The 14,800-nt window shown below is 45.2% G+C and overlaps 1 protein-coding gene and 1 pseudogene across 5 annotated transcripts in view; both read left to right on the top strand.

Annotated features, from left to right (window-relative positions):
* The window catches only part of LOC126334712 (microtubule-associated protein futsch-like), an 802,673-nt gene that overhangs the window by 477,322 nt on the left and 310,551 nt on the right, over positions 1-14,800 (top strand). The gene's annotated exons all lie outside the window — the stretch shown is intronic.
* On the top strand, positions 3,307-3,424 carry LOC126289708 (5S ribosomal RNA; annotated as a pseudogene).

The raw sequence follows: 14,800 nt of genomic DNA on the forward strand, positions 1-14,800 counted from the left end.
GAGACCGCCGTTGCAAACGCTCGCAGCCATAGTATTTACCGCGTATTTGCGACAAGCGGGCGCGCCTGCGCACAGCGTGCAGTGTGAGTTTTCGCAACAGGTGTGGGTCTGCGGCGGCGGCGACTTCCTGGGCAGACCTGCGAGATAACCCCTCGCCGCTAAAAGCATGGCGCCTCAGCACTCCACACGGGCTTCCAGTTAGAAGCGGCCGCCCGCGGTCACTCAAGCGAATAGCCGGTGAGTCGGTCGCGCCCACCACATCGGCCTTCTTCCTCACAAGGCGCAAACTGCTTGCTGGGAATACTGCGGACTTTTAAGGCGAAGAAGCACTATTTTAAGCGGCTCATTTGCATGAGGGGGACATTTACTGTCGGCGGTTCTATATGGAATCTTGTCTCCCCCCAGCCGTTTGACAGGTGTGTGGGCCCGTAACTCTAGCGGCGCCTTTGTAAATACCGACAGGCGCGTGAGCGCATGCGGGCGTGGCCACGATAGCACGTCTCGCTTGAGTCCGACCCGTCCGGCCTCCAAAATCAGCCTGCAGCTCTTGTTGTTTCGCTACACCTCATCATGTTCGAGTAGGTACCGGCTCACGATGACGGCTGTAATTCTTCACAACTCTCATGTGTGAGCCTTTCAGACCATCCGAAAAGGTGCAGTTTCCTTCAGCTAAATACAATATGAATCTGTCTAAGACTAAGCTACTAAAATACCGCTTACAAAAGAATTTCTCTGATTCCATATTTCTAGATTTCCGGAAAGTATTTGACACGGCGCACCACAGCAGACTGTTGACGAAGGTGCGAGCATATGGAATAGGTCAGAGTGAGTCGAAGACTTCTTGTCCTCGACTGCGAGTGTTCGAGACTAGGGCATCTTCAGGAGTCCCCCGTGGGAAGTGTGATAGCACCGGTATTATCTTCTATCTGCGAGGGTTAGTCAAATGAAAACCTTAAATTTGTAATCACAAATCGAAATTTGCGCAGTTATCCTGCAAGCTGGTAAGCGTGCTACAAACAGCGTGCAGAATGGGCCTGTAGGTGGCAGCATAGTGTAAATGCACCAAAGATGGCCCCCTCACTTGCTACTTGCACCAGGGAAGAACAGCGTTCTGTTATTCGGGTTTTGCGTTGTGAAGGGGTGAAACCTATTGAAATTCATCGACGAATGAAGGTTCAGTACGGCGATGCATGTTTGTCACAGCAACAAGGCTACGAATGGAGTAGGAAGTTCGCAAATGGTGTGACTTCAGTGGAAGATGCTCCCCGTCCAGGTCAGGCACCATGAGCTGTGACTCCACAGAACATGGCAGCAGTTGAAGCCATTATGAAGGAAAACCCTCCGAGTGACACTGAATGATATTGCAGCATGTTTACAGATTAGTCATAGGTGACCACACCACATTGTGCATGATGTACTCCAGTTTCACAAAGTGTCTGCAAGATGGGTGCCACGGCAGCTGACCCCAGAAATGAGAGTACGACGTGTTGATGCTTGTGCAGAACTTCTCCGGCGCTTTGAACGAGAAGGTGATGGCTTCCTTGCAAGAATCGTTATTGGGGACGAAAACTGGGTTCACTTCCACCAACTGGAAACGAAGACAGCGAGCAAGGAATGGCGCCATTCCTCATCACCAAAACCAAAGAAATTTTGAACAGAACCATCAGCAGGGAAGGTTAAGCTGACTCTCTTTTGTGACGAAAAAGACGTCATTTTGGAGCATTACATGCCTAGAGGGACCACTGCCACCAGTGCATCATACACAGATCTCCTAAAAAATCACCTGCGGCCTGCAATCAAATCAAAGCACAGGAATTGCTGTCAGCAGGTGGCATTTTGCAACATGACAATGCAAGGCCCCACACTGCCCGTACAACAGTTGCAACAATCACAGACCTGCATTTTTAGTGTCTTCCTCACCCGCCATACTCACCATACCTTGCCCCAAGTGATTTCCATATGTTTGGTCCACTCAAAGACGCAGTGGGAGGAAAGAAGTTCCGTTCTGATGAAGAGGTACGCCACGCGGTGCATGAGTGGTTGCGCGGACGACCAAAAGAATTTTTTCTAACAGAATTTATGCACTTTGTAATCGCTGGAGGACTTTCATTGAGCGTGGTGGAGATTATATTGAAAAGTGATACAACTTTGTAGCACTTCTGCACAATAAATAATATTTTTAAAAAATATTTAAGGTTTTCATTTGACTCACGGTCGTACAAAAATGATCGCACCGACAGTCTGGGCAGGAATCTGCGGTTCTTTGCTGATGATTCTGTGGTATACGGGAGGTGTAGAAGTTGGGTTACTGTAGGAGGATACAAGATGACTTGGACTAAATCTCTAGTTGATGTGATGAATGGCAGCTAGCTCTAAATGTAGAAAAATGCAAGATAATCCGTATGACTAAGGAAAACAAACGCGCAATGTTCAGACACAGCATTAGTAGTATCCTGCTTGCCAAAGTGACGTTCACTTCGGTTTATTTGGAGAATTCTGCGATGGTGTGGTTCACCTGTGATGGTGATGGCATATAGGACCTTAGTGAGACCTGTTCTTGAGTGCTGCTCGAGTGTTTGGGATTTGTATCAGGTCTGATTAGAGGGAGACATCGAGGCAATTCAGAAGTTAGATTAGTTACCGGTAGGTTGAACATAACGCAATTGTTATGGAGATACTTCGGGAACTCAATTGGGAATCCATGGAGGGAAGGCGGCGCTTTTTCCCTGGAATACTATCGAGAGAAAAATTTTGAGAACCGGCTGACGCGATGCTACTGCCGGCAACATCTATTCTGTGTAAGGACCACGAAGATAAGATACGAGAAATTAGGGCTCATACGAGGCATACAGACAATCGTTTTTCCCTCGCTCTATTTGCGAGTGGAGCAGGAAAGAAAATGAGTGGTAGTGGTACAGGGTACCTTTCGCCACGCGCCGCAAAGTGGCTTGTGGACTCTGTATGTAAATGTAGATTTAGAGAAACACTGTCTGATCAAAAGTATCCAGACATCCCTATGTGCTGTGGAACTGAACCACTAAATGTCACAAGAAGCGGACCCGCCAGTATAAAATGATCGGGGAGTGTTGTCTTGCCTGTAGAGTGGCAGAAACTGAAGAATAGATCGCGCAGAATATCTCGGTGCGATCACCTGTCGTAGGTTCGAGTCCTCCCTCCGGCATGCGTGTGTACGTCGTCCTTAGCGTAAGTTAGTTTAAGTTAGATTAAATAGTGCGTAAGCCTAGGGAACGATGACATCAACAGTTTTTTCCCATAGGAATTTACCACTTACCTTACCTCAGTGAAGGTAACGGCCTTGCCGCAGTTTATACACCGGTTCCCGTCAGATCACCTAAGTTAAGCGCTGTCGGGCGTGGCCGGCACTTGGATGGGTGACCATCCGGGCCGCTACGTGCTGTTGCCATTTTTCGTGGTGCACTCGGCCTCGTGATGCCAATTGAGGAGCTACTCGACCGAACAGTAGCGGCTCCGGTCAAAGAAAACCATCATAACGACTGGGAGAGCGGTGTGCTGACCACACACCCCTCCTATCTGCAGCCTCATTGAGGATGACACGGCGGTCGGATGGTCCCGATGGGCCACTTGTGGCCTGAAGACGGAGCGCATTACCTCAGTGACTCGGAACGTGGACTTGTTACTGGATGTCGCCTGAGTAGCAAATCGGTCACGGCCTTTTCAGGCCTTCTAATGGTGCCCAGGTCGGCTGCCGCTGTCTTGACTCTGAAGTGAAGTGGAAACGCACTGGGAGCACCATAGCTAAACCAAGGCCGTGCACACCTCGTGTACTGACGGATGGCGACCGTCGACCATTGCGGAGAGTGGCTGTGAAATATAGCGAGAAATGAGCGGAAGCAATCACTCTTGAGTCCCAAAGTGCTATTCCAGCTAACTCAACAACTGTTCGTTGCAAGTTCAGACGAACGGGTTACAGTGATGAATCAGCTCCTCGTAAGTCACACATTTCTGCAGTCAGTGCTTAGCGACGCCACTGGAAAATGGATGACTGGAAACAATTGATTTTTGGTGATGAATCACACTGTACCCAGTGGCAATCCGATGGAAGCGTTTAAGTTTGTCACATGTCTGGAGGACGTTATCTGTCATCATTTGTAGTACCAACAGTGAATTGTGGAGAAGGTATTATTATGGTATGCGCTGTTTTTCGTAGTTAATACACTTACATTGGTACTCCACAACCACCGTATGGCGCATGGCGGTAGGTGCCTTGTGCTCCCACTAAGTGTCTAGGTATCTCCTTTCTTGTTACTGCGCAATACGTCACATTTATTTACGTTGAGGATCCTGAGACAACAGAAAACCACATTCTACCGGCAGTCTTGTCCATCAACCCCCCCCCCCCCCCCCCCGCCCGTCCCACGTCTCCACTCGCACTGCAAACCATAATTTATACAATTGTACTACCCTTTTCGAGAACTTTAGAATACCCTTAACGATTAGATATATTTTATTAACGTTTTGTAGGTTACGTCTGCCAATGTAGATCTGAATATATGCGTTTTTAGTGAAGCCCTGTGCTTTTACCCTTACTTTGTAGGGACATTTTCAGTTGCCTGAAATATCGTACTTCTTCTTACATAGTACAGCACATTTAATGTAAATTTTGTGACATTGTAGTTATAACCTATGGTTACGGTTAGGCACGTCTTTACCGAGCGAGGTGTCTCAGTGATTTGCACACTGGACTCCCATTCGGGAGGACGAGGATTCAAAGCCGCGTCCGGCCATCCTGGTTTAGGTTTTCTGTGATTTCCGATGGTAACTTTCAAAGGGCAGGGCCGACTTCCTTCCCTAATCCGATGAGACCGATGACCTCGCTGTTTGGTCCCTTCACACCGAATCAACCAACTAACCAAACACATTTTTGTTCAACACATTTTTATTTGCGTGCTTGATTAAGTGAGGATATATATTTCTAGCCAGTAAAGATGCCTCAACAACAACAAAAAATGGGTCAAATGACTCTAAGCACTATGGGACTTAACATATGAGGTCATCGGTCCCCTACACTTAGAACTACTTGAACCTAACTTAAGCTAAAGACATCACACGCATCCACGCCCAAGGCAGGATTCGAACCTGCGACGGTAGCAGCAGCGCGGTTCCGGACTGAGGCGCCTAGAACCGCTCGGCCACAGGCCTCTACAAATTACGGCGTAATGAGTTTGGCATAGTGGCAACATTTACTCTGCACATAGACAGACGTAATTTAAAAATAGTTTATATTGTAGTGCTAGCAATCGAAGTGGACAGACCGAGAACATTAATCATGGAGACAGTTATAGCTGTTTCCGAATCAGTAGACAAGAGATAGAAGAACACTTAACATACGGTAGACTGACCCCATCGCACTGACAACGACTTGTTGAAAGCGCCCTTTCGACGTCTTTATCGATTCCGGAAACTTAGGACCCATACGCCGTTGAGAGCTAATGTGAGTAAGCCAAACTATTTTCAGAACATTTTATCGTACCTCCGTGGAGAGCTCTCTAGATTATCTCTATTTATGATTGGAATCCAGCAGACAACATTCTTTAAAGAACATATTTTCGGAAATGGGCGGAAAACATGTACCTCCGTTGTCATTCGACTTATTACATCATCCACCGTAAATCTAGAAACAGCAAATCTTTCTGCACGCAACTTCGAAGATGTGACCTCCTGTGATAAAACTGCGAATTGTATTTCACGTGCTCACTGTAGTGATCAGCACATACAAGACGTGTTTTGCTGGTAGTGCACATTTATCCGCAAAGAAGTTATGAATTTATTTTTGAGGAGAAATTAGTGTGTGTCCTGATCGATGCGCACTTGACAATGGAACAAATTCCGAAACCTATCGAAGGTCCAGACTAGAGAAAACTTATTTATTTTAGTTGAAAACCTTGGCGAAAACGAAATATTATAGAAATTTATCGAGGTTATGGTGACCCATTGCAAGAAATCAGTCATGTGAGTGATGCTCCTAACTCTTCGCTTGCTTTTAGAGATTAATCTCAACCTCTCTCTCTGTCTGTCTGCCTCCCTCTCCCTCATTCGCTTCATCTCTCTATCTCTCGCTCTCTCTCTCTCAGTACAGGGTGGTTAAAACTGAAATTCACCTACTTACGGAGGTCTAATGTGGGCTGCGTGACAGCGAAGTTTGATAGATACGCTAATGCAGTAATGCGGAACCGATTTATGCTGGAACAAATTAGTTCCAATTTGGGCCGCCAGGAGCAAGTCTGGCGCTGTACAGCATCTTGTCGCCGTCTCCAGTACTCATATTGAACAAATTGTGTAAGAGGCAGTTAAAAATAAAACCAGCATTATGCCTTTCTCACTTGTTTGACCTTTTGTGGCCACGTGCGGTTCCTAACCGATTACAAATGGGATCATTTCTATACATCTTTCTTGCGTTTACAGCGCCAGATTTACACCTAGTGGCCAAAATTGGAACTAATTTTTTTCCAGTGCAAATTCGTTCTGCAGTAATGCATTAGAATATCCACCAAGATTCGCTGCCATACGATTTACAGCCCCAATGTACCTCTGGGAGTAGCTGCACTTTAATTACAACCACGCAGTGCGTCACTACGTTAAGAATTTATTCTACGATGCTCCAACAGACAGGCGTTAATGTTAGTGGTCTGTAACTAAGTTATTGTCTTCATCAAAACACTGGTTTGGTGCAGCTATCCAAGCTCGTTTACCCTGTGCACCTCCGCATAGTTGCTGCGCCTTACACCCACTCGAACCTGCTTGTTATATCAAGTCTTGGTCTCTCTTTACAGTTTTACCTCCCCATCCCTCATCCCCTCCCCCCCCCCCCCAGATGCCTACTTTTCCCTATTAAGTGCCCCTACTGCCTATCGTCCACATTTCACTTCCAGATAGGATACATTCCAAAGAAACACTAGCAGGAAACACTTCCTAACTAACGCCGGTCAGGCCCTCCTGATTTAGGTTTTCCGTGATTTCCCTAAATCGCTTCAGACAGATGCTGGGATGGTTCCTTTGAAAGGGCACAGCCGACTTCCTTCCCCATCCATCCCTAATCCGATGGGACCGATGACCTCACTGTTCGTCCCTCCCCCAATCAACTACTTATCTGTTAAAATTGCATTCGACGTTAACGTATTTCGCCCTTTCGGAAATGATTTTGTAGCTATTGCCAGCCTACAGCTAGCGTGCTTTTTCTACTACTTTCAGCGTCCCATTCCCTAATCTGCTCCCCTGGACATCACTTCACTTAATTCGACTACGCTGCATAAAACTTGTTTTATTTTTACTAACGTTTATGTTATAAGTTCTTTTCAATACACTATCCATACCTTTCCTTTGCTGTCGCTATGTGAATTACAAAGTCATTTTCAAATCTTAGAGCTATTATTTCTTCTCGAACTTTGGTATTTTTCCAAATTTCTCCTTGATTTTCTGTGCTGTTTCCTCTTAGTACTGATCGAATAATATGTAGGATAGACTATTATCCTGTCTCAACTATTGTCCCCCATTTCGTGACATTCAACTCTTTTTTTCTCTACTGGTTTCTGCACAAATTGTAGATAACCTCAGGCTTCCTGTATCGTATCTCTGTGAGGGTCTATGGGTAAGTGCCAGACTGCAAATCCCAACGCGTGAGTTCTATTCCCAGTCGATCACAGGATTCTTTGTCACTTTCTCCTTTGGCAATGATTTGCTAATGGGAAAAGCGCCAAGTTGGTTCGCAGTCCACGTAAAACTGTGGGTCCCTACTGGAAGCGGCTGCAAAAGTTAGTTCAGGGGTCGGAGAATGTAGAGAGTCCTACAGCACCGTATATAATAAAACACTGTAGAGTTTCAGCTAGGAGAACTTTACTTGCATTAATTGTTGATAACTACAATTTTAGATAATTCACTCCTGTCAAAATTGTAAAAACATTTTGGTAAATCAATAACTGTACACGCTGTTACTTTTACATACACTCATTTCCTTGTGGTTTAAGAACGTTTACACATCTTAGCAGCTCATTTGAATACATAGTGTCTCTCTTTTTCTCTACTCTTCTCTTCTATAATATTATTCTCCTTTATCGAAGGAATCCCATCAATACAGGTGTTAGCTGGTCGCCTCTTTTTTTTCAGTTGGTCATTCATTTCCGCAGGGATTTCTTCTTGCATCCTTTTGAAATGCCCGATAATTGTTATTGCTATTGAATAAAACCAGGATTGAATTTTGACTCTGATTACTTCGTTACTATTTCTTCTTTCCTGGACGTCATTGTCGAACCTCTCCAGGACTTCGTCTCTGCAGCTAGTAATTTTGAATTTTGTTGTCATTTGATTGCTTAAACTTCTGATCCAATATTATCATCGATTGTTTTTGTAGCTCTAACAACAGTCGCGTTTGCAGATTAAGTTATGGGAATTCAGATCCGCCGGCCGCGGTGGTCTAGCGGTTCTAGGCGCTCAGTCTGGAACCGCGCGACTGCTACGGTCGCAGGTTCGATTCCTGCCTCGGGCACGGATGTGTGTGATGTCCTTAGGTTAGTTAGCTTTAAGTAGTTCTAAGTCCTAGGGGACTGATGACCATAGATATTAAGTCCCATAGTGCTCAGAGCCATTTGAACCAATTCAGATCCGCGCTTTTATGCAAAACCTACTCTTGCTACTGTCGTAATATGTTTCGGCACCTCTATGCCATCGTCAGTGGGTACTTTATGGAGCTCTGAAAAGCAAACATTTGTAAATAATAATTTTCATTCCAACAGTTTACTTAAAATGTTTGCGTAAGAGTAGTCAGTGTTAGCACATCAAAAAATAATAACTGTTTACATAATAGGTCGACCTCAATTCCTATAATTCTGAACTATATGTAATAATGCTTCTAAATACCGTTTTAAATATTCTTGTTTTAGTTCACTCTTTTATTCCCAAATCCATTGATCGTATTTGGTGGATTTATCACAGTTAACCAGTTTCGACACTAATTAGTCGTCATCAGAAATAGATACTTGTTACGAAAGTTACACATCTAGCGCTCGTTGTTCTCACGTAAAAGAAGCTGTCGGTTTTATGTGATTACAATGAGCGCTATATGACCAAAAGTTAGTTTTTAATGACAGTAGTGAACTCTATATGATGACTTGACATATTACTCTCGTGACAGGTTACTGGTTTGATGGTGACAGCTTTGAGTCGCAATCTTTTAACTGTCAAAAATGCAACAAATGCCATCAAGACCATTCGGGAGGACGACGGTTCAATCCCGTCTCCGGCCATCCTGATTTAGGTTTTCCGTGATTTCCCTAAATCGTTTCAGGCAATTGTCGGGATGGTTCCTTTGAAAGGGCACGGCCGATTTCTTTCCCAATCCTTCCCTAACCCGAGCTCTCTAATGACCTCGTTATCGACGGGACGTTTAACACTAACCACCACCACCACCACCATCAAGACATTTGTGATTAAAAGACTATTTCAAACAGACCGCGTGCTCCATTATGACAATAGCGGATTTCCTTAATCTCGTTTTAGTATCTTTCTTATTTTCTTATACCATAACATTCCACGTACTACATAAATAGTTATGTTTCCCTTATTTATTCTTGACCTTATTTCTTAATTTGGTTTTCGACCTGTTTTTCCTGTCTGTTCTTACGTACAGAAGCAACAAGTGCTCCCTCCAACCACTGAGAAGAGATAGCTGTTGCAAGAGAGATCCGCGATAAATGTAAGCTAATGAGAGGTTAGACCGGCAGTTTAGTGTTCTGTAGAAGCCGACAGGAACTGCCTCAGGTCCTGGCGCCTTCACTGCTCGGCCTGAACGACACTGAGAGCAGCAAAGAGGACGCGGCTGCACGGGGGATAATCACTGGTGTCCGCTCTGCAATCTTGCGGACGCCCAACGCTCAGCCAGTTATGCAAAACGCGTCGCCCCTAAACACTGTGTTGCCAATGAGACCCCTCCCGGAACAGACGCCTCGCTCACTACCTACCTCCTGCCGTCTCTCCTCGATCCGACGTGGTGGCTTACAACGCTGCGCCATTGCCATCGGAATATTTTAATATCCGTGACCTAACTCCGTAATATTTACACAGAGTTTATACTTGTTGGTCATACACACTGCAAAACTGTTACGATATTGCCGTCTCGTGTATAGTGTGTTTTACGTGCGACGCAGGCGCCGTGTCCGATCGCTGCATGCGCTCCGGTCCGTTGCTCGGACTGTGAGGGGGAAAGATGACGGAAACTGGGAATGGCCTTAGAAGGACGTCCACGAATATCGGTGCGTCGTTCAGAACTTCATCTGGTCACATTGCTGTGTAGAAACTCAAAAAACCGAAACTGTACAGAGTAACAATAGTACAGCGACTAACCAAGTGAGATACTGTTGCTCGACGTCAGCACTGTAGCCTCGATTCTGGAATGCTATTTCTCGAATTACGTGGCTACATTTTTACGAGTACATAAACTGAACAATGTACGTTGGAGTCCCGAAATTTCTCATCATTTGCCTCAAGATCTACAACCATACTCCGCAATCCACCATACGGTGTGTGGCGGAGGGTACCTCGTACCACAACTAGCATCTTCTCTCCCTGTTCCACTCCCAAACAGAGCGAAGGAAAAATGACTGCCTATATGCCCCTGTACGAGCCCTAATCTCTCTTATTATATTTTTGTGGTCTTTCCGCGAAATGTACTGCAGTCAGCCTCAAATACTGGTTCTCTAAATTTCCTCAGTAGCGACTCACGAAAAGAACGCCTCCTTTCCTCTAGAGACTCCCACCCGAATTCCTGAAGCATTTCCGTAACACTCGCGTGGTGATCAAACCTACCAGTAACAAATCTAGCAGCGCGCCTTTGAATTGCTTCTACGTCCCCCCTCAATTCGACCTGATAGGGATCCCAAACGCTCGAGCAGTACTCACGAATAGGTCGTAATAGTGTTTTATAAGCGGTTTCCTTTACTGATGAACCACATCTTCCCAATGAACCGAAGACGACTATCCGCCTTCCCCACAACTGCCATTACATGCTTGTCCCACTTCATATCGCTCTGCAATGTTAAGCGCAAATATTTAATCGTCGTGATTGTGTCAAGCGCTACACTACTAATGGAGTATTCAAACATCACAGGATTCTTTTTCCTATTCATCTACATTAATTTACATTTATCTATATTTATCTGCAATATGTAAAAGTAGGAGTGCGACGCGCAGTTAGTTCAAGTCGAATTACTGGACCGATCTTTTTGGACCCAGCTATAACTTCCGTTAATAATGTGAACAATACGTAGCAGTCTGTTTTCAGAGAACTAGTAACTAACGAAGAATCCTCAACTCCTGCAGTTAGATTCAAAAATGGTTCAAATGGCTCTGAGCACTTTGGGACTTAACTCCTGAGGTCATCAGTCCCCTAGAACTTAGAACTACTTAAACCTAACTAACCTATGGACATCACACTCATCCATCCCCGAGGCAGGATTGGAACCTGCGGCCGTAGCGGTCGCGCGGTTCAAGGCTGTAGCTCCGAGAACTGCTCGGCCACTCCGGCCGGCAGTTAGTTTCAGTTTTTCTGAAATAAAGTTGCAGTAAACTGCTCACATACCTATCAGGAGCAACGGTTTGGTGGAAAAAAGACTGGAGCGATAATTCTTGTTGCACTAATTGCACATTACTCACCTGGTTTCTCTTCAGCCACAGGCTCTTAATGTAGCTGACGATAGGATAGCTCCGAACTCCTACGGTTACTGATGTGCGAGTTCACCTACTCCGATATAAACAGCCTCGCTGTATCAGAAGAAAGGGGCGTTTCAGTATCAAAGCAGAAGCCAGTTGCAGTCCTGACGTCGGACAGTATCTGAATTAACCGTCACTTTATGAGGTCTCAGCTAACACTTCGCAGAATTTCCAGTACAACCTTCAGTCATGCACTAATTGTGCTAAACCACAATGACCTTTCTCTGTATCACAAATGTTGAACTTTTGCATACTTATCGAACATAGTATGGTGAATTTAAATCATACTTGTGCGATTTCCTCCATGTGTTTGATTTTAATAACCGGCTATACAAGTAGCTGACAATCTGTTTTCTGTCTAATTTCTCCACAAAAGTTATTGCGCCTTCCATACAGTTTTTGTGTGCTCAAGAACTATTGCTACTCCCACAACGTAATGATTCCCATGGCTATGAATATTCCATAGCTGTTGTCTGTTTCGTAAAAATGGTTCAAATGAGTCTAAGCACTAGGGGACTTAACATGAGATCATCAGTCCCGTAGAACTTAGAACTACTTAAACCGAACTAACCTAAGGGCATCACACACATCCAAGCTTGAGGCAGCATTCAAACCTGCGACCGTGGCAGCAGCGCGGTTTCGGACTGAAGCGCCTAGAACCGCTCGGCCACCGAGGCCGGCTGTATTCCGTACAATTATCCAATGTCGTATCGTCTACAAGACCACAATTTCATCTCAATTAAGCTCTGGAACTCGCATTCGTCAGCTAATGTCCCTTCGGCATCCATTTCTATTCTGTTACATGTTGTTTTATTGCACAACTGGTCGTTGGGGATGTAAACTGATAGTGTTAGTTCTGTTTAAGCAAGACGGCAAAGCTGTTACGTGAAACAGAGCCTCATATCTCGTGCCTTAGCTTCCCTCCGTCAGACTGAATTACCTTCCTGCACCTCATCTAGTTTTATTGCCTCCTTCGAATAGCAAGGTCAGACAGATTGCGGTAATAATTCTGAGTCTTCCATTCCCTCCGCATTAAATCATTTCCAACTCCTTTCATACTACTGGACAATGCGGTCTTCTATAGCGTTTCTCTATCACATGCTTTTAGGAGTGTTAACTTATTTTCTGCCTCGTCACACTGCTTCTTTTCATGTTTTAAAAAATTTTGCTTTCATATACCATTTTTAATGCAACTTTTTTTATGAATTTGCTGATCATTGTGCTTTTCAATTTATATTCGTCCAATTTACGAAAAAAATTCAAACTTGTGTAAGATCAAACATGTTTATTGTTAGATAAAGCATCTGCTGGAAATTTGTAACTGATTATGTAAAGCAGACACAGTTGTGATGTAATGCAGTTGATTACGGGACCTTCATATCTTTTTGGAATGGGTACAGAGTGATACATGAACTTCATCGCCGAGGCTGTTTACACCGTAACCAAGCTGGAAAGATCAGAAGATTGCAAGTAATGGTGGAAACCTTTAATGAAATGGATTATTCTGGAGTAATATGATTTTTTTCGGGCAACGGCCTTGCCGCAATGGATTCACCGGTGCGGTGTGCTGACCCTACGCCCCTCCTATGCGCATCCTCCACTGAGGATGACACGGCGGTCGGCTGGTCCCGGTATGCCACTCGTGGCCTGAAGACGGAGTGCTTTACTATGATTTTCTGCGTATGTTAGTTGTAGTACTGAAACAGATCACAAAATATTTCTTTGCATACGCAAACAGTAAAATGTTAGTTGCATTTACTTTCTACTTGTTAAAGTACACACAAAAAAATTCAACGCGAATAAATGTCGCATTTTCTTGTGTGTAGCGGAAGTGGACTGCTTAACATTTGAACACAGAAACTGTCAAGATAGGCGAAATGAACATTATATGATATTTTACTACTTGTTGATGCGAAAATTATGGTGAGACGTACGAGTATTACAAAGCTACAGAAAACAGAGTTAAGCCAACTATACCTTATTCCAGAGAAACCATTGAAGATGTCATTAATATGAAAGACGAAACGGGTATGGAAACTAAATACTAATATAGCAGTAATCTTCAAAGGAACATTTATATGTTTGCTGCGGGGAACGTCCACGAAACAAATTTACATCACGTAACATTATGTGCTGTGCCCGTACGGCGACGTCTGGAAGAGCTAACTTTCGTTTCTGGGAGCTGTTACGTAATGAGGAAAATTAAATGTCGCCCTCGAGAAATAGTTCGTGCGCAGAAGTGAGTGGCGTCTTCGGGACCCGTAATTAAATCGTAATTAGCTCGCAACATCGCGTGTCGCGCGGCGGACGGGGAGGCCTTCCAGACGTTCGCCAATTGCGTCTGAAGAACGGAGTGCGGTGTGTTTTCACTAACCCAGTTCAGTCGCTCCGGAGCTAATTTTTTGCTCGCTCTCGGGAGAAAGAAATCACCGCGTAAACGAATACGGCGGGCGCAGGAAACGGCACACACACACACACACACACACACACACACACACACACACACACACGTACATTGGCGGCCTGTGGCGGAAAAAGAAAACATGAGCGCGGCGGTAGGAGGTGGCGGGGGGTGGGGGGGGGGGGGGAGGGGATTGAAGGGGGCGTTAGGTTGCGACCGCACGGCGTCCATCCGAGACGGTCGGCTCGGGTGGCGACCAGGCACCGCCGCGTCCGTCAGAGAGTACACCGCTTGTCCTTTGGCGTCGCAGGGCCACCGTGTATGTATGCACGACATCGCGTTAGGTACTGCGATGTTCCTAGTGTCGAGGAAAGTCCGCTTGCGGTCAAGCTCGCGACGAGGAATACCGTCTTCCTTGACCAAGGAAATGCTTGTCAGCGACGTTCTCTGATTTACGTCGCGTGAACAGGACTTCAGTGTGGAGCGAGTGTTCCGAGTTCATCTAGCACAGTGCTCATATGTAAATCAGGCTGTCACATGTTCAGCAGATGATGTAATGGTGTTTCATCTTCACAACCCTCTTTTCGTCCTACGTCAACGTCTACATAGCTTGTCGTACAGTGCATGGCGGAGGGTACATTTTAGCAATAGTAGCGATGT

This window comes from Schistocerca gregaria, chromosome 1 (genome assembly GCF_023897955.1).
Source record: "Schistocerca gregaria isolate iqSchGreg1 chromosome 1, iqSchGreg1.2, whole genome shotgun sequence".
Taxonomy (NCBI): Eukaryota; Metazoa; Arthropoda; class Insecta; order Orthoptera; family Acrididae; genus Schistocerca; species Schistocerca gregaria.